Source organism: Thermobia domestica, chromosome 8 (genome assembly GCF_964235325.1).
Source record: "Thermobia domestica chromosome 8, izTheDome1.hap1.1, whole genome shotgun sequence".
Lineage (NCBI taxonomy): Eukaryota > Metazoa > Arthropoda > Insecta > Zygentoma > Lepismatidae > Thermobia > Thermobia domestica.
The window spans coordinates 196,613,787-196,638,676 of NC_137461.1; the positions used below are offsets into that span (position 1 = coordinate 196,613,787).

The window sequence follows — 24,890 nt, forward strand, 5'->3', positions numbered from 1 at the left end:
TTGGGTAAATCATTATGATCACGTGATCAGTTATTAACCTATGATGGGATTAGGAGTCCAGGACATTGGTACATTGAAACTTTGTAGGATAATTTGAGAATGTGTCATTGGGTTTGATTATTCCCGCCAAATATAAACGTAAGCAAGACGTTGTACCACGTGATTGTCCTTGATGATGTAGTGTACAGGGATTTATTTCCTTTGTTGTGGTACTTCTTAAGTTTGAGTACACACACACTTCTAGAAAACAGTTGGTTCTACTCAGGTAAACAATTGACGGACATTATTGACCTTATTGAACATATAATGATATGATTAACTCTAAGACTTAGGTATATCAAGAGAAGTATTCTTTAAATTTGGGAATGGTGATAAACAGAATTTTAACATAAGGTGCGAAATTTGAAACAATACATTGAACTTTAGTCACAGCTCATAGTCTAAGATCATTGGTGGTGATTGATTTGAAATCTGATAGCTAACCTTATTGAATCTTATGACTCATAGACGAAAGGCAATACATGCTACAACAGTTTGAAATTTAATCATAAGGTGATGTAATCTGACACTAGCAAAGTTATTGTTAATGCAATTTGATTGGCTGATCACTATCTTTCCTGCAATCTGATTGGTTGATCACTATCTTTCGTGCAATCTGATTGGTTGATGATTTTCAAATCTTTGCAGTATTCAGTTTTAAGTTTTGTTTAACATTTAAAAATCTTGGTTTCGTTCAACATTTTGCACTCACTGAAACCGTTTATTTGTTAATCGAATAGTTAAAAACCGGATAAAGTTTGACGGTTAACCGTGAAACGTAAAATTTTTAGTTTGAAATTTTTTTTGTTTGAAACTTTTTGTTTCGAAATTTTGTTTGAAATTTTTTTTGACAACTTTTGTTTCAAAATTTTTTTGTTTAAAAATTTTTCGTTTCAAAATTTTGTTTAAAATTTTTGTTTAAAATTTTTGTTTGAAATTTTTTGTTTCAAGATTTTTGTTTGAAAAAATTTTTTCGTTTCAAAATTTTGTTTGAATTTTTTTTCGTTTGAAATTTTTTGTTTGAATTTTTTCGTTTCAAAATTTTGTTTCAAAGTTTTTTGTTTGAAATTTTTGTTTCAAAGTTTGGTTTGACATTTTTAAAAGTTTGTGCACTCATTAGTAAAGAACCGGAACTGTTTAGAACAAAAAACCTCTGGCAACGTTGTGATGCAATAGTACACGTCAGAATATGGGGTTGTACTTGAAATGAAAAAACACAATTCATTGAAATGGATCATTTTATTACACTCCACATACATCCATACCAGATAGTGGTTCTGGATATTGTCGATACAATGTATTTTGAACTTCTTGCACTAGTTTGTCTTTAGCATATAATTTTAATTCCAATTGAAGTCTTTTAAGGTCTAATGCAATATCAATTGGTGGAAACTCAATGTCCATTTGATCACAAATAAACTGTTTATCAATACAGGTATGCACCCACGAACGATGTTGACAACCATCACAATATCTAGATACATGTTGTACAATATGCATAACACATTTTTCAAAATAGTACTTTTTCAGGAATATACTAGTTTTGTTGCACATTTCCACTGCATGTTTCACACACTGAAATACGTCGATAAATTTGTTCCATTCCGTTTGTGTTAGATACACCATGTTGCGAGGGACATGAGATGTACTCTTTTTACGTAACAGCACCATCTTCTCTTCGAGGACTGTACGCAGCACCACTTCATGATTTGAGCCTAATGATTTGACTATGGTCACATTTAGCTCATCATGAAAATAATCGTTCATTTGGTCGATTCGTGAACATAATATTTGCCATTCTTCACAGGTCAGTTGTACACCAAATTGTTCTGCTTTGCCCAATCGAATCACAGGTTCAAATGTTCTAGCACTGATACCAATCATGACATGTTTTGTTTGAAATATATTGATTGGATAATAGCTTGCGAAGAGGAACTCTTTATCGTTTGAAAAGCACTTGCTCAAATGATTTCGTGGGATGACAGTGTATTGGTTGATTTATAGTTATTGCTGACGTCATTGGAAAGGAATGTGCTGACGTTTGAATTCATGGTTTCATCACAGTTGCCGACCAACCAAATTCATACAACTACGTCTGACGTGCTGACGTTTGAATTCATGATTTTGCTGACGAATCCGGCTGTGTACTAAATTCAAATTGATGACTTCGACCCAAGAATCCTTTGTAACATAAAGATACAGATCCAGTATTTAAGAAACGCAGCAGTTCTTCTTGTTTTGATGCTTCCATGGGTAAATATCTTGCTGGTAAAATTATATTCTTATCATTTTCAAGTTTCACTACGATTCTTAATCCAAACTTTGTAGGGTTCATTTGGCTATCTAAGATTCTATAAGGTACATTCTGTTGTAAATCAGTAATCATGGTAAATGATTTCATCACATCACGTGTGTTTAGAAACTGCAGACAAGTAGCCATGATGATGTTATCATGAATACTAACTCGAACGATACTTATATATGATGCAAAACTGATGACGTTGCATTATCATGTTCTGACGTGTACTATTACACCACAATGTTGCCAGAGGTTTTGTTCTAAACAGTTTCGGTTCTTTACTAATGAGTGCACAAACTTTTAAAAATGTCAAACCAAACTTTGAAACAAAAATTTCAAACAAAAAACTTTGAAACAAAATTTTGAAACGAAAAAATTCAAACAAAAAATTTCAAACGAAAAAAAATTCAAACAAAATTTTGAAACGAAAAAATTTTTTCAAACAAAAATCTTGAAACAAAAAATTTCAAACAAAAATTTTAAACAAAAATTTTAAACAAAATTTTGAAACGAAAAATTTTTAAACAAAAAAATTTTGAAACAAAAGTTGTCAAAAAAAATTTCAAACAAAATTTCGAAACAAAAAGTTTCAAACAAAAAAAATTTCAAACTAAAAATTTTACGTTTCACGGTTAACCGTCAAACTTTATCCGGTTTTTAACTATTCGATTAACAAATAAACGGTTTCAGTGAGTGCAAAATGTTGAACGAAACCAAGATTTTTAAATGTTAAACAAAACTTAAAACTGAATACTGCAAAGATTTGAAAATCATCAACCAATCAGATTGCACGAAAGATAGTGATCAACCAATCAGATTGCAGGAAAGATAGTGATCAGCCAATCAAATTGCATTAACAATAACTTTGCTAGTGTCAGATTACATCACCTTATGATTAAATTTCAAACTGTTGTAGCATGTATTGCCTTTCGTCTATGAGTCATAAGATTCAATAAGGTTAGCTATCAGATTTCAAATCAATCACCACCAATGATCTTAGACTATGAGCTGTGACTAAAGTTCAATGTATTGTTTCAAATTTCGCACCTTATGTTAAAATTCTGTTTATCACCATTCCCAAATTTAAAGAATACTTCTCTTGATATACCTAAGTCTTAGAGTTAATCATATCATTATATGTTCAATAAGGTCAATAATGTCCGTCAATTGTTTACCTGAGTAGAACCAACTGTTTTCTAGAAGTGTGTGTGTACTCAAACTTAAGAAGTACCACAACAAAGGAAATAAATCCCTGTACACTACATCATCAAGGACAATCACGTGGTACAACGTCTTGCTTACGTTTATATTTGGCGGGAATAATCAAACCCAATGACACATTCTCAAATTATCCTACAAAGTTTCAATGTACCAATGTCCTGGACTCCTAATCCCATCATAGGTTAATAACTGATCACGTGATCATAATGATTTACCCAAAGAACAATTACCAATTATTGATATGACAATAAGAAATGTACCCCTCCCAAAATTTAAGATTGGTACACAAATACGCATGTGTCTTATGAAAAAGTAATACATCCTGTACTTATTCAATAATAAAGCCGGTCAATAATATTTAAATTTTGAATATTTGGCCATAAGAGGAACACCAATGGGTCCTAGAAAACGTTTACCGAATTTTGTTATTTGATAATTCCCAAATTTAAAAGGGAACATAAACATATAAAGGTAATAAACCTCTGTACATACCCATATAACATGCTAAATAGGGGTCAATAACCTCCGAAATTTGATTTTTTGGTAGTTCTTTACCTATGAAAAGGTAACGATGTGGACCATCCAATTTTATAGTGGTACATATTGGAGTCCTGTACTATGATACCAAATGCTTATATTAAACAATTTCTAAAACCGAGTGGATGAGCCAAGATACCCCTCCCAAATTTTTAAAGGGTGCGTCAATGTACCCATGTCTTATGATAGAAAATGAACCCATATACATGACCATATAACCATATAAGGTAATAGAACCTCATCAAAGGGAAGAAATTGGGCCAAAAACCAAACACATGGTACAACATATTGCTTATGTTTATATTTTGGCAATTTTTACCCATGAAGGGGAACAAGATGGACCACCCAAATTTATCATGATACATGTTGAGGCATGTACTATAATACCAAATGCTCAAATTGGAAAATTTCCAAAATTTAAGGGGGTTGGCCATGGTACCCCTTCCAAAAATTTAAAGGGTGCATCAATGTACACATGTCTTATAATAGGAAATGGACCAATATATACATGACCATATAACCATATAAGGTAATAGGACCTCATCCAAGGGGATAAATTGAGCCAAAACCAAACACGTGGTTGTACTAAAATTTGGCAATTTCGTACCCATGAAAGGAAACGAGGTGAACCACCAAAATTTATAGTAATTTATATTAGGGTCCTATACTATAATACCAAACATATAAAAGGGACAATTTCCAAAATTAAAGGGGTGCACAAATGTACCTATGTCTTATGATAGGAAATGAATCCCCATACGTGACCATATAACTATATGATGTAATAGGACCTGATCAAGGAGATAAATTAGGTCAAAATCAAACACGTGGTATAACGTATTGCTTACGTTTATATTTTGGCAATTTTGTACCCCTAAAAGGGAACGAGGTGGACCACCCAAATTTATCATGATACATATTAGGATCCAGTACTATGACATCACATGTTGAAATTAAGCAATTTCCAAAATTAAAGGGTTGGGCCAAGGTACCCCTCCTGGGGTGCATCAATATACCCATGTCCTATGAAAGGTAATAGACTCCTGTATACGCTCATGTAAACATATAAGGTAATAACACCTCATCAAATGGAATAAAATCGACCAAAAACCAAACACGTGGTATAACGTATTGCTTACATTTATATTTTTGGCAATTTTGTACCCCTAAAAGGGAACGAGGTGGACCACCCAAATTTATCATAATACATGTTAGGGTCCAGTACTATAATACCAAATATATAAAATGAGCAATTTCTATAATTTAAGGGGTGGGCCAAAGTACCCCTCCCAAATTTTTAAAGGAGTGCACAAATGTACCTATGTCTTATGATAGGGAATAGACCCCTATACATAACCATATAACCATATAAGGAAATAGAACCTCATCCAAGAGGATAAATTGGGCCAAAAGACCAAACACGTGGTTGTACTAAAATTTTTGACAATTTTGTACCCCTAAAAGAGAACGAGGTGGACCACCCAAATTTATCATAATACATGTTAGGGTCCGGTACTATAATACCCAATGTTGAAATTGGTCAATTTCCAAAATTTAAGGGGTGGGCCAAGGTACCCCTCCCAAATTTCTCAATGGGTGCATTAATATACCCATGTCTTATGAAAGGTAATGAACCCCTGTATACGCCCATATAACTGTATAAGGTAATAACACCTCCTCCAAGGGGATAAATTAGGTCAAAACCAAACACGTGGTACTACGTATTGCTTACGTTTATATTTTGGCAATTTGGTACCCCTAAAAGGGAACGAGGTGGACCATCCAAATTTATCATAATACATATTAGGGTCCTATACTATAACACCAAATGTTTAAATTGGGCAATTTTTAAAATTTAAGGGGTGGGCCAAGGTACCCCTCCCAAATTTCTCAATGGGTGCATTAATATACCCATGTCTTATGAAAGGTAATGAACCCCTGTATACGCCCATATAATTGTATAAGGTAATAGGACCTCATCCAAGCACATAATTAGGCCTAAAACCAAACACGTGGTATAACGTATTGCTTACGTTTATATTTTGGCAATTTGGTACCCCTAAAAGGGAACGAGGTGGACCATCCAAATTTATCATAATACATATTAGGGTCCTATACTATAATACCAAATGTTTAAATTGGGCAATTTTTAAAATTTAAGGGGTGGGCCAAGGTACCCCTCCCGAATTTCTCAATGGGTGCATTAATATACCCATGTCTTATGAAAGGTAATGAACCCCTGTATACGCCCATATAATTGTATAAGGTAATAGGACCTCATCCAAGCACATAATTAGGTCAAAAACCAAACACGTGGTATAACGTATTGCTTACGTTTATATTTTGGCAATTTGGTACCCCTAAAAGGAAACGAGGTGGACCATCCAAATTTATAATAATAAATATTAGGGTCCTGTACTATAATACCAAATGTTTAAATTGGGCAATTTCCAAAATTTAAGGGGTGGGCCAAGGTACCCCTCCCAAATTTCTCAATGGGTGCATTAATATACCCATGTCTTATGAAAGGGAATGAACCCCTGTATACGCCCATATAACTATATAAGGTAATAACACCTCATCAAAGGGGATAAATTAGGTCAAAAACCCCCGAAATTTCAATTTTTGGCAATTTTTTACCCATGAAAGGGAACGACATAGACCCCCAATACTAATAGAGGTACATACCCTGGTCCTAGGCTACCACACCCAATTTTTAGATTTGGCAATTTCCAAAATTTAAGGGGGGTGGTCCTATGTACCCCTGCCAAAATTTAGGGGGTGGGCCAAGGTACCCCTGCCAAAATTTAGAGGGGGTGGTCCTATGTACCCCTAGGTCATTGACCCCGGGCTAAGGTCATTGACCTTTGACCTATGACGTCACAAAAATTTTTGCTGACTCGGCTGCATATACGGGGGGGACTACTACTACTATAGAAGTTTCTGCTTCAAATTTAACAAGCATGTAAGAAAATACGAAACTTAACTTTCTAACGTTTTCCCACAGTTTCCTTTCCACTCAGATAAAAATCAGCAGTTTATACGCGTACGAAATTATTCTTTTCTCAATTTGAAGCCATTTCAAGAACGAATATTTGAAACGAAAGTTTGCTGGTATTTCGCAAACGTACGCTGTGAATTTGAATACCAAATTCCATTTTAAAAAATTGCTGAATAGACATATTTTGTTGTTATGAATGTTGAAAATTTCACAGTTCAGTAGAGTATTATCATATTAGTTAATATTTTAACAAAAAGTATTTCCAAATTTCATAGGAAGTGCATGAGGGACTTACATATTAAGCTGATTTTCTATTACATTTTCAATGTTGTGTTGTTGGCTAAGGAGTTGATTTAAGGGGAAAATACTAGAAACTGAAGTTCATTATTTTCATGAGCATCTTCCGAATCTGGATTAAGAATTGTCAGCATATCTCCTCGATCCAGAGAAGCCCAAATCCGATACAATGATAGTTGGTGATATTGAGATGAATAATAATGGGCAATGAAGAAAGCTACAGGAAACGGGATAGCACCGAGGAAAATCAAGCACAGAATGTTTGTACAACACAAAATCTATTGGCGCGAGCTAGGATCGGACCACAGACCCCACACACCATAGCGATTGCTCTACTGTTGAGATACAACGTGCCCATAATCAACATCTGCTCTAAAAAAAGGGCCGAGATTCAATCTTTTGTTACATCCTGAATCTACAGGAAAAGCCGTTTCTTGTTATCTACTATTTCTTCTGCTCTACGGGAATCAATATTAAAAAACAAAGTAGTAACTGATTCGTACGACTTTAAGTTTCAATAGGAGGATAAGAGTGTAGATGAAACTTATTCTTAAAAATCTTTTAAAAATCCTCTTTCGTTGTTACTTATCACTTCTGGTTTATAGAGATCATTATTGAGACCAAAGACAGTACATTCCTACCATCTCCGGTTTGAAAAGTCCGATAACGACACGATGGAATGTGAAATTGAATCCATACTAGATCATCGTTTCATTGTCGGTTAAGTATTTTCTGTGTGTCAACTAATATTCAAACCGGAAATGGTATATTTGTACCATTTTGGGTTTCAGTACAGAGATAGAAGAGGAGATGGGAACAAATTACTGAAACGCTAAATGTATGTCAAAACCGTTTCTCGCTTCCTCATACTATTTTTGCTATATAGAAATTTAACATTGAAATCAATAGTGATGAAAAGGTTTAGGTGTAAAGAAGACATACATTTGGCTACTTTCAAACGAAGGCTCACTCAGTTTTCATGTGTGATGTTTTTGAGGTTTAGCTAACCATTTTTCTTCGAACTATTGGACTTTCAAATTTGCTATTAACACATGAAGATATACTACATATAGAAAATATTATTTGTTCGATTCGTTTCAAGAACGATAGAGTATATATCACATTCAAAACGGAGCTTATGATTTTGTTAAAATCAGAAATTTCTCGAATCATATCTCTATTAATCCTGATATCACTAATAACGTTACCTACCCGACTAATGATATTGATTCTTGTTACTGTTCTGTTTTGTTAAATGTTATGAGACCGGTGAGATAGGTAACTGAACTTCCTTGTTACTACTGTTATCTGTCAGCTCGCGCCAAGTGGACTTTCTGGTAGACAAACAACGTGTACGTACGCCTCGTCGGAGTTTTCCCGTTTCCTCCTACTTTATAAATTTCAACATTGCACTCATTTCTCATCATCACTGTCTCCTTTAGCCTAGCTGGCATAATCGTGTGATGTAAGATTTCATTTTGTTGTTTTTTTTAACTCTTAGATGACATAATGCTGTTGTATAGATGCCTGCCTTGATTGTTTGCTTAAAAACTTAACAGGGAATGTCCGAAACATCTTAGTTCTTTCAATGAGTTAGGGTAAAATAACTTGATTTGAAGTATGAATAACGTTATCATTTTCAGCACCAACTATCATACCACTAATGAATATTGTCCACGCTAGGATACATTTCTAATTGCGCTTTTTATACTAATTTGAGAACACTGAATCCAATGAAACTATTTTTAAACATGTGTGTCTATGAGGTCACGAGAAAAATGATCTCAAAATTGCGCCTTTGAAGTGTAGCTTATGCGAATGGTAAAAGTACCCACTCTCAGATTGTTGCTCTTTTTCTACTCATTTGATGACATTAAATTCAGTGGAGCTACTTTCAAAATATCGATTCGTGAGGTTCACCCCATGGCCTTTACGTATAAGCATAACACTGCCTCATCTGAGGTTCCTTTTACCATCTGATGAACAGTTCTGCTATGCCTCATGGCTCATACGTCAGTCCAACGACCTTGTTCCAACGGTAGCAGATGGTCATATTATTTTGGCTTGTCACTATATATTATTTTTCTGTGGATTCTCATGATGGGTGATTTTGAGGAAAAGTGATTATTATGTGTTAAGAAAGCTAAAAAGTAATTTAACATTGTTTACCCTGGGTGTTACAGAACAGATGCTCATTAGTGATAATTTACTTAATCGTAAGTCCTATTCTTGTAAAGGTTTACCTATGTGTTCCGAATCATATTTTCATTAAGGCGCATGCAAGAATATGAATCTTCAAGTATGAATTGATTTATTTATCTTTATTTACTCACTTATTGTTATCAACGTACCTCAATCCCATTGGATTAATCTTATCTCTAATTAATATGAACTTCTTTAACTTGAGTACGAAAACAAGGAAAAAGATATCTTCTCTACAATCTGTTCCTTTCATTCTGTAACTTAAATAGTAAAACGAACTACGTATGGTTAAGTGAAGCAATAATTTTTTTCAACGGTTTTCCTTGAAAGTTCGAACAGTATATATAAATGTAGGAATAACGTGGAGTAAGAAGATCACTTGGAGGCATCAGAAGTATACATTGAGAGTCAGGTAAATAATATGTTTGTGTGTTTGTTACGGAAGATTGACCGGTTTATTTCTCACGATTTGGCAATGCTGCTGTCACCTATGTACTTGCTCCAGAAATACGAAACCAACGTCATTGTTCATGCCGTATCTCAGCTTGCAGGTGCCAAAGAGTAATGATAGTGAAACTTACTAGGAAGGTTGCATCATGGGTTTTTAATGCTCGGTTTTTGTATAATTAAATAGTGGAACAACTCCAGGAAAATGTTTAGACATCGAAAGAATCAGAGCAGTGCCATGCCATGAAAAATCAGCGCCCGGGGCAATAGTATATGACGGCGCCCCCGTACATAAGAGTGAGGCCGACAGACAAGCCGTGAAGCACCAACATGGTTGGCGCGAAGCGAAAGAAAATTTTCCAAAATAAACCCAGCTTTTCCTTCATTTTGAGCACTTTTTATTACTTTTTCCTCTCATTTTATATAGGTCAATCCATGCAAAGTGATCGAGAAAAATCAAAAATTGCCGCTCTAGCTTTTTTAAAAAAAATCTAATTTTTTCATGAATGTTTAACCTATATCAGGGTACTTCAAAACCTTAATTAATTATTTTCTACAACATCCCATGCCGACACAGCGGCTGCCGCCATTTTGAGTTTTTCGATTTTAGGCGTCTACGTTGTTTTGAATATCTTAGCATGTATTTGTCCTACCAAATTCAAAATTGCTGGACGTCTCCAACTAATGCAGAACTAAACCTTCGATCTTTTAACATTTTTGCCTAAAACCACTTGAAGGGGGTGAAATCAGGGTCTACAATAGCAACATTTTTGGACACTGGAAACATGTTTGGGAAGAGGAAACAACTTATGTAGAGGTCTGAATTTGTGTGTGCATGTAGTCCGGGGTGAGAAGTTAATACACGAAAATTTACAGACCTGTAGCTACTCCCAAAGGCCTGAAAAAAATTGTAAAGTTGAGGAATTATGCCAATTTAGCATATTTCACTTCCCAATATCTCCAATGAACCTGGTGAAAAATCTGAAATATTGGGAATAGTTAGTCCTTTTGTATACCATAACACACAATAAAGCGCGTTTTGTGTTTTTGAGCAGAAAGGCGTCAAAGTATTAAGTAATGACGTCATAACCTAGGAGGTGTTTTTTTTTCATAATATCAACTGGAAATTTGTTGTTGTGAAGTAAAATAGAGTAGGATGAATGGTTAGTCCAGTCAAGGCTCTCAAGCTCGTTTTTTTCCTCTAGTTGTAACACTGTCTTATCACACCCAGAGCAGCACTGGTGACGAATGCCGCTATCAGCAGAAGGCGAGGAAAGTCAAAATGCACACTTGACAAAAGAAGTCCGCAAGTACTTCTTGCTCTTGCTGCTTGCTATATCGATGATATTCAAGCATGTATATTCTTGTTTTAACTGTCAACATATGCAGGAGACTGTTGTCCTTTCGTTTGATCTACATTCTCAAAACAGTGAATATTTACTCACTGTAAACACTGACTACGTAATGTAGATTAAACGAAGGACAACAGTCTCATGCATGAGTTGACAGTTAAAACAAGAATAAACATGATTTAATATTGATATAGCAAGTAGCAAGAGCAAGGAGTACTTACGGACTTTTTTTTTGTCAAGTGTGTATTTTGACTTTCCTCGCCTTCTGCTGATAGCGGCATTCGTCACCAGTGCTGCTCTGGATGTGATAAGACAGTGTTACAACTAGAGGGAAAAAACGAGCTTGAGAGCCTTGATTGGATTAACCATTCATCCTGCTTTATTTTACATGTATTTCACAGCAACACATTTCCAGTTGAATTTATGAATAAACAATACCTCCTAGAGTATGGCGTCATTACATGATAATTTGACCCCCTTCTGCTCAAAAACACAACACGCGCTTTGTTGTGTGTTATGGTATACTAAAGGACTAACTATTCTCAATATTTCAGATTTTTCATCCAGGCTCATTGGAGATATTGGTAAGTGAAACATGCTAAATTGGCGTAATTCCCCAACTTTACGATTTTCTTCAGGCCTTTGGGAGTAGCTGCAGGTCTGTAAATTTTCGTGTATTAACTTCTCACCCCGGACTACATGCACACACAAATTTAGACCTCTACGTCAGTTGTTTCCTCTTCCTAAACCTTTCTTCAATGTCCAAAAATGTTGCTACTGTAGACCCTAATTTCACCCCTTCAAGTGGTTTTAGGCAAAAATGTAAAAGATCAAAATTTTAGCTCTGCACAAGTTGGAGACGTCCAACAATTTTGAATTTGGTAGGACAAATACGTGCTGAGATATTCAAAAAACGTAACGCCTAAAATCGCAAAATGGCGGCAGCCACTGTGTCGCCATGGGATGTTGTAAAAAATAATTGTGGTCTCGAAGTGCTCTGATATAGGATAAACATTCATGAAAAAATATATTTTTTGGAGATGGCCGAGCGGCACATACTTGATCACTTAGAATGGATTGTCTCAAATATTTTCTTTTTTCCTCCCAAATTTTACGCCCCCTTACTTCGGCTCACCCTCCCTCCTGCGGCACGGCACTGGATCGCACCTGAAGATATCGTGATGAGATAAACACAAATAAGAGCTATGCATAAACATTTCCTTAAAAGAAAAGTGGGTTTATTGGAGATCACCAGCTAAAATGTTGCCTGAGATGTTTCGTGGAATTTTTCGAGTAGTATGTCAAGAGAATCCATGAATCCAACATAATATGGCTCAGAGTTTAAATTTGCACAGTTCACAGTCAGCCAAGTCGTTTGATGTCGTTTCGGCCTTCAGTGCTACAATATCGCCAAATTCACAACTTCCTCCCAAGCATATTGCTAAATGTAAGACAAAGGCTGAAGTTAAACAATAAAACGAAGAAGTTACCCATTACCCCCAATCTTGGGGTAGATACTCGCATTGGTATCAATAAAAGGAGAACTGAGCACTACTCGTCTCGGCTGACCTCGGAAAAGTCCCTTCCCTTTGGAGCAACCACACCTCTATTCTCGAGCTAAGTAACTACTCCGCGTTTGATATCAATAAAATTCAGAGACTGCTCTATGGTGCTAGAAACTTCTCCAAATTTGTGGTGGAAGCTCGAGAATGCTAATAAAACTCCAACTGATCAAAGCAGTATATATAATTTTCATATATATATATATATATATATATATATATATATATATATATATATATATATATATATATATATACTGCTTTGGTCAGTTGGAGTTTTATTAGCAATTATGAATTTTCCATAGCTGCAATAAATAACTTTACTGCATACAAATGTTGCAAATGGTGATTACAAAAAGAAATATGTTTATGCAAGAAAATGTAGAGTGGCTAGTACAACACTTTTTAGGAGAATCAACCAAAACTCGAGGTGGCGCACTAAGTAATGACGAGAAGATGCGGGTATTCTCGCGTTACGTGAGTGATTCGAGATTCCAGGTCGGAGAGTCAGAAAATTCTGGTCTGGCTCAAAGTACTGTGTCTATGACTATTACGAGTGTAATGTATGTGATTATTGCGAAATCTGAAAACTGGATAAAGTTTCCGGCCAGTGTGTGTAATATGCAAGCAGCAAAGGCAAGAACAATATTCATTTTCGGATGCTATCGGAGCACTTGACTGTACGCACGTGATAATGAAGAAACCTAGTATTTTTGGAGACGAGTACGTTAATAGGAAGAGAGTATACGTGTGTATGTATTTTGTTTAGGTCAAGGTGGAAGGGGACACGTATAGTGTGGAAAACGCAATCAGATGGACGTGCTTTATGACATGAGTGGCTGGACTTCTTTTTAAAAAGGAAACAAAGGGGCAAGTGCCTGATTTCATTCTTAAAGCCAATCTACAAATACCTTGAACAACACGTAATATGAGCTTGTCATGCTGGATTCGAATCAGCATCCATCAGCTCTAACAGATTCGTTCTCATGGTTTCAGTATTACTTTCTTGTTTCCCGTTTTTTTTCTCAAATCAGTATTTTATTTCATTCTCGCCCGAATATTAAAGATTTTCTCTTGAATTTGTGTCTCAGTCATTGGTGTATTTAATATTTCGTTGCATTTCACTGTAATTGCTTTCAAAGCTTCGGCTTTCCTTCGTTTACTTTCTGATAGCTGTGACTTTGAAAGTACTACTGGGAACTCTTTTATAATATCCATAAATGCACTTTGATTGAAACTATCGCTGCTACTTGTCCCTTCCATGGCATTCAGAGTACTGCGCCATAGGTTAATCACAATGAAATGATCGCTCGACAGATGGGAGAAATGAGTAATCACTCCTTTTATTGATACGACTCACAGCTACGCGCAGAGGAAAAGTGAGTGAACGTTCATAAATCTGGAGCATTCTCGACCTGAGTAGTGGCTTTTTTTATTGATACGAAATTGAGAGAGGAGATTACTCCTGGGGTAGTTACTACAATTTCCGAGCAGGACTTCTCAGGAGTAGTTACTCATTTTTATTGGTTATCACCCAATGTGCACGCTTTAACATTGGCCAAATTGTTTTCTAACTACGTTTAAGAAGTGTAAGAATGTATATTAACTGTTTTATAGTAGATTTGCGTTACCGAGGCTGTACGAGGTTAGACTTTGTGCTTAAATAGAGAAAGAAACCACTATTTAGGGTTTCATCCGAAATAAGAACTTTCTTCTTGAATCGAACCTAGATCATGTATAACTATGCGCATTAGACAATTGAGCACGAAAGAAACTAGAATACGAGTACATAAGAATTACAAGTACAAAGCAAGAAAATGTGATGTTCGCAGTGATGAGTCTTATATTAATCTCTGAACATGATATGGAATGTCATGCCTTATGACTGTTACATTAGACAAGCTTTAAATAATTAGCTACATCAAGCCAGTGTTGGGCAAAATCAATTGAAATAAATTGCAATTGATCAATCAATTGAAAGTAATTGCTCTGAAAATCAATTGCAATTGATTTCAATTGCAATTGATTTCAATTTGTAATTGACAATTAATTTCAATTGCAATTGAATTCAATCATAAAATTTGCAATTAAATTTTGTCAATTGTTAATTGTTAATTGGTCACCAGGCAATTGAAACTTTTAATTGTTAATTGTCAATTGCAAAGGGTGCAATTGAAACATTTAATTGTTAATTGCAATTGACAATTGAAATTTGTAATTGTTAATTGTAATTGTTAATTGCAATTGAAATCAGCAATTAAAACTGAATATAAGAAGATGTGTGTATATTGTGTTGTCCACTTGTTACTGTTTTACATATTTCAAATAAGGTACTTATAAGAAATGCTGGATACCTACCATCCCTTTCTCCCCTGGGAAGAAAGCCGTAAAGTAAGTATTTTTTAAATATATTATGTTTATGGTTCTATCCCCCTCGAAAGAACTCTATATGCCCATCATGCATACAATAGGAATGGGCACGAGCGAGTTCGAGCGAGTTTTCTTTAAAACTCGACTTGACTCGAAGCAGACATCTTTGAGCTGGACTCGAGATTTCGGCTCGAAAAATTTCCCCCAACTCGACTCGAATTCGGATCGAGTTTCCAGTCGAGTCGAGCCAATTCGAGCTAAATCCTTCGTGTAGTTCCAAGTACTACTATCTTCAAGTATCCTACATAGAGAATATAATTATCAATGATACTACTACTACTACTATAACTAATTATTATTATAACACCGTGTACCTGTAGGCGGTTTGTATCGGAATACAGGCGGTTTGTATCAGAATACTAAAAATTAGTTGACTGTCGATCTCGGTCGTCAAGAAATCTTCAGGAGGCAAGGACATCGGTCACGAGGTTCTTGGTTTGAGTTCAAGAGGAGCAAGTATTCGGGCTCGAGCCAAAATTGTTAAAAGTTATAGGACTGCAGCCAAACATGTTCAAAACTGCTCGACCCGGGTTTAGGGTTGTCAAGGACTCAAGCGGCTCGCTCACAGCTCATTCACTTATCGAGCCGAACCGAGAAGTGACCCGAGCCAACAGCTCATCCAACCGAGCCAGCTCGAGCCGAGGGCTTACACGAGCCGAACCGAACCGAGCTGATTGCTTACCCCAACCGAGCCACTTCGAGCCATCGGCTCAGTTAAGCTGACTCGAACCCAGCCTATGGACTCGTTTCAACGGAGCTGGTTCGAGCCATTGGCTCCGATCGAGCCGAATCGATGACTCCTCTTTACCGAGCCGGTTCAAGCCATTGGCTCAATTGAGCCCAGTCGATGGGTAATCCCAACCAAGCCAGCTCAAGCTGTACGCTCAGTTGAACCGAGCCGAGCCGATTGACATCACTATTCCGGTTGGGCTTCTACTTTGGCTAAAAAATTGGACCGTGCAGTTCTCAGCCTTGATGGTAAGAACTACAAAAAATGATATGAAATCTTTAGTGTTACGTCCCACGCTTATGCGGTTAGAATAAAGGAGACGGTGATGATGGGAAATGAATGAAATGAAGAAAATGGGAGGAAACGGGAGAATCCCGAAAAATCCACGAGCACGATGTTTGTCCACCACAAAGTCCGAACGGCGCGCGCTGGGATCGAACCAGGAACATCAAGCACCGGAGGTGAACGCTCTACCACTGAAAAACCGCACCCCCTGGTAAGAACTACAGTATATACTTATATTGGTGCTCACGGCGTCATTAACTTGTTCCGCCACCAACGAATTTCGAGGTACTTTGTTTTGCATCTTTTGTGTGTGTTTTGTGTCGCTTTATGCGCCTATTCCCACATTTTGTGCATCACCGGGAGTGGGTCAATATGGACCTACAAATATGGCGGAACAAGTTATTGCTCTTCCACCACCAATGAATTTCAAGGTCGTTTTCTTCACATCGTTTTGTGCCGTTTTGTACGTCTACTTCCACGTTTTGTGCGTCACTGGAAGAGGGTCAAAATGGGCCTCAAAGGTGGGATGAAAATGACCCACTGCTCCGCCAGTACCGAATTTCGTGGTCCTTCCTTTCGCATAGACTAGTGAATGTCTCGTGCCGTTTCTTGCCCTTATTTCCACGTTTTGTGCGTCACCGAAAGTGGGTCAAAATGGGCTTCCAAGATGGGACGAAAATGACTGAGAGTTCCGCTACTATCGAATTTCGAAGTCGTTAATTTCATATCGCGTACCCTTTTTTGCGCCTAATTCGACGTTTTGTACGTCACTGGAAGACGGACAAAATGGGCCTCGAAGGTGGGACGAAAATGACCAAGAGTTCTGCCACTACCGAATTTCGAGATCCATCCTTTTGCATCGACTAGTGAATTTTTGTGCGGTTTCGTGCCCTTATTTCCACGTTTTGTGCGTCATCGGAAGTGGCTCAAAATGGGCTTCCAAGATAGGACGAAAATGACCAAGAGTTAGGACGAAAAGATAGGACGAAAATGACCAAGACCGCCACTATCGAATTTAGAGGTCGTTAATTTCACATCGCATACCCTTTTGTGCGCGTATTTCGACGTTTTGTGCGTCACTGGAAGACGGTCAAAATGGGCCTCGAAGGTGTGACGAAAATGACTCACTCCTCCGCCACTACCGAATTTCTAGATTGTTACTTTCGCATCGTTTAGTGCCTTTTTAAAAAGTTTTCTGCACCTATTTCTCGTCTTGTCCATCACCCGAGGTGAGTTAAACGGGCCTTTAAAGTGGGAGTTAAGTGGCTCACTCTTCCGCTACTATCGAATTTCGGGGTTGGATCTTTCGTATCGTTTAGTGTGTATTTTGTACCATTCTGTTCGCCTATTTCCACGTTTTGAGCATCACCAGAAATGCGTCAAAATGGTCCATCAATGTGTGAGGAAATAGAGCCATTGTTCCGCCACTATCGAATTTGGAGGTCGTTTCTTTCGCATCGTACAGTGTCTGCTTTGTACCGTTTTGTGCTCCTATTTCCACTTTAGTGCGACAACGAAAATGGGTCAAAATGGCCTGCAAGTATAGCGGAATAACTTAATGCTGTTCCGTCACCATCGAATGTCGAGGTCGTTTCCTTCACATTTTGCATGCATGATTTGTGTCGCTTTGTGCATCAGTGGAAGAGGGTCAAAATGGACCTTGAAAGTGGAATGAATATGTCTTTTTCCGCCATATTTGTAGGTAGTCTTTGACCCACTTTCGTTGGCCTATAAAACGTGAAATATGCGCAGAAACGGTAAAAATATGCACTATGCAATGCGAAAAAGCGACCTTGAAATTCGATACTGGTGGGAGAATGGATCATTTTTCTTCCCACATTGAATGCCCATTTTGACCCACTACTATTGATTCACAAAACGGGGAAATAGACTTACAAAACGGTAGAAAACACGCACAAGACGATGTGAAGGAAACGACCTCGAAATCGTTCCTGACGGAACAGCATTAACTTGTTCCGCCATATTTGTAGGATAACATTGGCCCATTTCCGGTGACGAAGAAAACGAGGAAATAGGTGCACAAAACGACACAAAAATGGAAATTTAGCTTAATTACATGGAAATTTTAAGTTTGTAAGATTAATTATATGGAAAATTTTATACATTTTTCCTTTACGTTGGTCTACTTTACGTTGATTTCGGACTTTTAAATTTTATTCATTTTTCCACTGAAAAGTATCTATAATTCAACAAGGAAATAATTATTAATTATAATTATAATAATTATCTATATAATTGAATTCATTGTAATTTGGTCCATAACAAGCACTTTACCATTTCGTACTAGCTGTTATGCACATTCTTCGCACGGATCAAATAAAATATCAATGTAAACAAACTGAACAACGGGAGAACAATTAAGAAACATTTCTAAAATTGGATATATTTTGTGTGAATATATATCCAACAACGTAGTATGTTTTCATTGGGAAGGCCGCGTAAACACTATCGGGGGTGTCACTATACGTGTGAGCAACCCCGATAAATATGAATTCGACACAAATTCTACTACTTTTACATGTCCCGGTGAACGCCTCCTCAGACCTCCTTGGTTCGTATTGTGAAAAAATCTCCTCTGTCCCCCACCAACCCCCAACCAATACCGCGAAAACTATGAATGTGACACTAACATCTGCCATTTTCTACTACTTTTTACATATGCCGGTAAAAGTCCCTATAATCCTCTGGTTCCAGTTTTGAAAAAACAATGCCTCTGGCCCGCAGCCGATGGGGGCTGTATTTGGAAGTCAACGCCTGTGGAAGTATCACCATTCATCTCAGCGACAGCGAAAATTACGCATTTGACACTAATATCGGTCACTTTCCATTATTTTTACATGTCTCGCAATTCACCAACCCCGGTGACTCCCGGCCCGCATACAATGGTGGCTAAATTTCAAAATCATTGCTAATGAAAGTATCACCATTGATCTCAGCCACCGCGAAAACTACGGATTTGACATCTAGTGGGATAGGATAACCGAAGAATCTTGCAAATCGTGATACAAACATGCCATTTGGTGACGTGGTAGACCAATACCTAAGGATGAAATTTAAATGTAGACCCCAAACATCAAACCCTTTATTTGGCCCTGTGACGTCATCGTACAAAATGGCCGCCCGGACATTACAGAAACACCGTTTCTCACAATAAAGGCTCATAAAACGGTGATTACAAACGATTCACATCAAATTTTGAATTCGTATCACTCATATTTGCTAATAAAAGGTACGTTTTTTGTCACTGAATCCTGTAATTAGTATTATACAGGATGAAACAAAAGTCCGTTGAAATCGGCCAATTCCGTTATTATTGCAGAAATAAAGAAATGTAAAGAGAGCAAAATTGTTGGAAATATGTCATCTTAAATTTAATATGTTGCAACGTTTAAAACTGGGCAGACTTTGTGCTGTACAGTCACCCACATAAGTACCTGGACCTCAAGTAATGGAACTATAATAGTCAATACTCCAGGTACATATCTTTGCGACCGTACAATATTATGAACCCCAATGTTAAATGTAAATGTAATTGAGATTGCCTATTGCAACGGACATTTGCAGAATTGGCTTTGCAGAATTGATTTACGGTGCTTGCTTACAGAATTCAGAAGATGATGGAATATGTTTGGCTAGGGCTGCATCCATCGTGCAGAAGCACATGTTTAAAGCTTTCCCACAATTCAATGGGCATTTTACCGCAGCTTGCCAGGAGCAATCAGTTCCACAATCACTAGTAACACTTGTACGGATGATTCTTGAAGGTCCTAATATTGCAAATGAAGAAACTGTTGATGTAAGCCGTGCTTCACTGTCAGTGTCTCAGTTACTGACACGCAGTGAAACGAGAAAGAAAGCAAGGACAGGGAAATGTAAGCCATCCACTATCAAGCGAGACTCCGCTGCCCCTGTACATTGGATTAATGATCCATTCAAAAGCGCGGAACGTGTGAGTGTATCATATGATCGAGTTCGGGAGGTATCGGCTACCATGACCACTGCACTGTGTGAACAATTTGAAACTAAGAAGAGAGTACATCAAGATAACCTTCAAACAGGCGTTTTTACTTGTGCTGCCATAGACAATATCGATCACAACCGTCGTCAGCAACCTCTATGCAAGCATTTCACGGCACAGGGATATCTATAATTCAGCCATCTTATCCTCGCGGCGATACTGGGGTTATAATCAACAAGTGGTCCGGCAAATGCAAAGGTGACTTGCCTGCATGGTTCACAAATGTTCCTCAGATGGCAATGCTTAAATCATATGCGCCTCTTTCTACCGTCAATAGTGTTGAATTACCGCTATAGGAAGATATTTTATCAAATATGTGATTGAAAGCAATCGAGATTATTAACACAGAGAAGGCGCAGTATTTCTGAAGAACATATTATCTGGGCAGCTTTCCATAATCAGCAACTTCGTGATAAGATTCAACCTACAAGTAGGTGTGTTCTACTACCCTTGTTGCCAGACTCCATAAACTCGTCTGCCATGATTCGTCATTACATTTACATAATCATTCAGACTGTGTCATCACTTAATCCTTCCCAAGTCCCCGTGGTTACCTGTGATCAACCCGTTTTTGCTGTAGCGAAGCAAGTTCAGTGGTCCCAGCCTCTTCAGTATGGGGAAGACAAGATGGTAGTTTTGATGGGTCCACTTCATATTGAAATGACAACCTTAGAAATGTTGGGTAACTGGTTGACTGAGAGTGGGTGGACTAATCTTCTAGTGGAAGCAGGCGTAACCACTGCTGGAAAAACAGATAATTGCTTACATGGATTCCACGTGAAGCGAGCGAGATATGCTCACGAAGTGACATCTGCAGCCCTGTACTAAATGCTGAAGAAAGCATACTCAGAAAGTGCATCGCCTGAATGTCTCCAAAGAATTGAACAGTGGGTTAAAATTAGACAGAATGAATGGTATAAGTATTTGAACTTGAAATGCTTCTCTTTAGGCTCTTGCACAGCTTGCGTTCTGCAGATTTTGAACTCTACATCAGTTCCCTATCAGAGTTGTGTCCCTGGATGTTCGCCTTGGACCACATGCACTACGCACGTTAGATGCCAATATTTGTAAAGTCATTACAGGAGCTCAGTTGCAGACATCCTACCATTTATAAAGAGTTTGTGCGAGATGATTTCGTTAGTACTAAGGCAAGTCGTCCTCATTCTTGTATGGGCCATGATCAAATGCATGAACAATGCAACAAAGTCGTCAAGTCTGAAGGCGTAGCAGTTGGAATAATTGACAATTCTTCAGCGCTCTTGAAGTGGATGGTGTCTGGTCCAGTTATTGCCAATCTCATTTCCAATTTTGAAGAAGAATATAGATTGTTACTTGATGAAGGTGATTGTCAGACTCATCAGATTACACTCTGCCTGTCAATAAACGTTTTGTAAAAGACGTCTCAAGACTGGTGTCTACATTTTCAGAAGACGATAGAAATCCTTTCACGCAAGACGGCACTGACCTTGTAAGCATAGTGTCTGACGTAATTATGAGCGAAGATGCAATTGCATCAGTGTACAATGCTGAAAAGCTCGGCAGAGACCAGTAGACAGCTTCAAAAAAAGAACGCTTAATGCAGTGAAGTAAATCAATTTTTGAACCAATTCATCGAAATAATCTAACCCTCCACCGCAAACAAATCACAAAGACCACTGCCGCACACCGCAAGGTTAATATCATGAAAAATGATTGTTCTCTTTTCAGCGGAATGTTTATTGCTTGTCAGAGCCGACAAGGCGATCTTTCTGACTTCTTCGCTCATGAAAATTTGGAGTATCCTCCATCACTTTCTGACGATGGTTTCATTCGCAAGGGAACTAAGTCAGATGTTGTTACGTGTCTGGAAAAGTTCGGAGATTCCCAGCATAATGCTCCCCAGACCACATGTGTGATACTTGATGGTTCTGCTGTCATACACATGTTGAAACCATCTCCTACAGAAACCTTCCGAGATTACTTTGATACGAAAGTGAAACCATATATATTATCAATCTTCACGGACAAAACTAGAGTGGACTTTGTTTTCAACCGCTATCTACCAGGCAGCCTAAAAACGGAAGTGCGTCGAAAATGAGGAATTTCGCCACGAGTACGGGTTGGGGACTCTACGCGGATTCCTAAAAATTGGACCATGTTTCTAATGAAGACACAAACAACGATTATTCCAACTCATTGCAGACTTCTTGTCAAATATTCACACACCAGAAGGCAAGACTGTTGTCTGCACTAAAGACACTGGATGGATCACGCCCAATGTTGATGTTTCCAAACTCGCACCCTGTACACATGAAGAAGCCGATACTCGACGACTACTTCTGCATGCCAAACAGGCCAGTGACTCTGGTCACAAATCGATTATCATCAGAACAGTTGATTCTGATGTGGTGGTGCTAGCTTTACATGCCTTTCTCAACCTAACCCTCTCTCATCTATGGATTGATTACGGAGTTGGAAGGAATCGAAGATACCTTCCTGTCCATGAGTATGCAAAAAAGCTTGGAACCAAGATTTTCAAAGCAATTCCATTCTGGCACGCACTCACTGGATGCGATACGGTATCAGCCTTTGCAGGACGTGGGAAGAAAACAGCCTGGGAAGCTTGGCAAGCAAACTCATATGTCACTGATGCATTTGTGGAGCTTTCACAGTGTCCTTCGGAAATTGCAGACAGTTCTTTCGGGGAAATGCAGCGCTTTACTGTGTACTTGTATGATCGCAGAAGTACCGCAGAGAGTGTTAAAGAATGTCGGAAAATGCTCGTTACCAAGAAAGGTCGTTCACTGGAAAGTGTACCTCCAACTGAGGGAGCACTTCTTCAGCATGTGAAACAAGCAGTGTTTCAAGGTGGATATATTTGGTCTTAGTGGCATAAGTTAAAACCTAATATACCCAATCCTCAGCAATGGGGCTGGAAGAAAGCTGATCCTTCATACTCACCTTTATGGTCTTTACTGAAACAAATGTCTGAACACTACCAAGAGCATTTTCACTGTGGATGTAAATCACTGTGTTCGCGTGCATGTAAATGTGTTAAGTTATCTCTTCCCTGCACACCTTTGTGTGTGTGCGATGATCAGTGTAAAACAAATACTTCCAATGGAAATTTGTGATCTGTGAGTGATGGAGGTATGGTAATGTTAGAGGAAAGAAATATCGTGTAATCTGCACACTCTTGATAATCTTGATACCAGAGGCGGCTTGTGAGGGAAGTTGCACCGGTAAAAATTAATGTTTTTTCTCTTCAAATTAAGTAAAAAAGTTAATTAATATAATAATTGTTATATATAACAATCAGTAAATTAGGAAAGTTTCCATCTTTGAGTATTAATAGAAAAATCCAAATCTTACCTGTGTGACTTCCCTCGCGAGCCGCCTCTGTTTAATACTCGTTATATAGTGATACTTTTTTCTATTATGGCAATGTGGAAGACTTTAATCAAGATATAATTCAGTTCATCCATCAAAATATAGAATGTATCGTTTGTAATCAACGATTTATGTGCCTTTACTGTGTTTCTGTAATGCCCATGTCAGCCATGTTGTATGATGACGTCACAGGGGCAAATAAAGGGTTTGATTTTTGGGGTCTACATCTAAATTTCATTCTTAGGTATATATCTACTACATTACTAAGTGGCATGTTTGTATCATGATTTGCAAGATTCCCCTATCTCGTGACGTTACCCTACTCCACTAATCGGTCATTGTGGATTATTTTTACATGTCTCGTGATCCCCTTTATAATCCCCCCGTTTCTTAGCTGATGGGGGCTAAATGTGAAAGTAAACGCGGTCTTGAGTTTCACCATTGAGCTCAGCTACCCCGAAAACTATGTATTTGACATTAATATCGGTCATTTTCGATTATTTTTACATGTCTCGGAATTCCCCCCTCTGGTGACCCAAGGCCCACATACAACGGTGGATGAATTTGAAAGTCATCGCTAATGGTAGTGTCACCATTGATATCAGCAAACGCGAAAACTATGGATTTGACACTAATATCGGTCATTTTGGAGTACTTTTACGTTTCGGTATCCTCCCTCCCCCTGTTGACCCACGGCCCGCAGCCGAATACGGTGAATTTGGAAGTTAATGCGATCGGAGTTTCACCATTGATCTCAGCGACCGCGAAAACTATGAAATCGACACTAATATCGGTCATTTTCTACTATTTTTACATGTCCCGGTAAACGCCCCCCTGAGACCCCCTGGTTCGAATTTTGTCGAAAACGCTTTTCCTTGGTGTGAGACCTGGACCAAGGTATCTTTGACCAAAATTTCGTAACTCTCAGTTGACTTGTCTGGTCCTCAGGCCGGTACCGGCAAACGTCCCCTGGAGACCCCCTAGTTCGAAATTTAAAAAAAAAACTCTTCGTCTTGGTCTGGGGCCTAGACTAAGCTACCCGTGACCAAATTTTGAAAAGTTTCGGTCCACTCGTCTGGT

At 37.9% G+C, this 24,890-nt stretch overlaps 1 protein-coding gene across 1 annotated transcript in view; it reads left to right on the top strand.

Moving 5' to 3' along the window:
* Positions 1-24,890, top strand: part of LOC145691907 (uncharacterized) — a 117,568-nt gene that overhangs the window by 47,894 nt on the left and 44,784 nt on the right. The gene's annotated exons all lie outside the window — the stretch shown is intronic.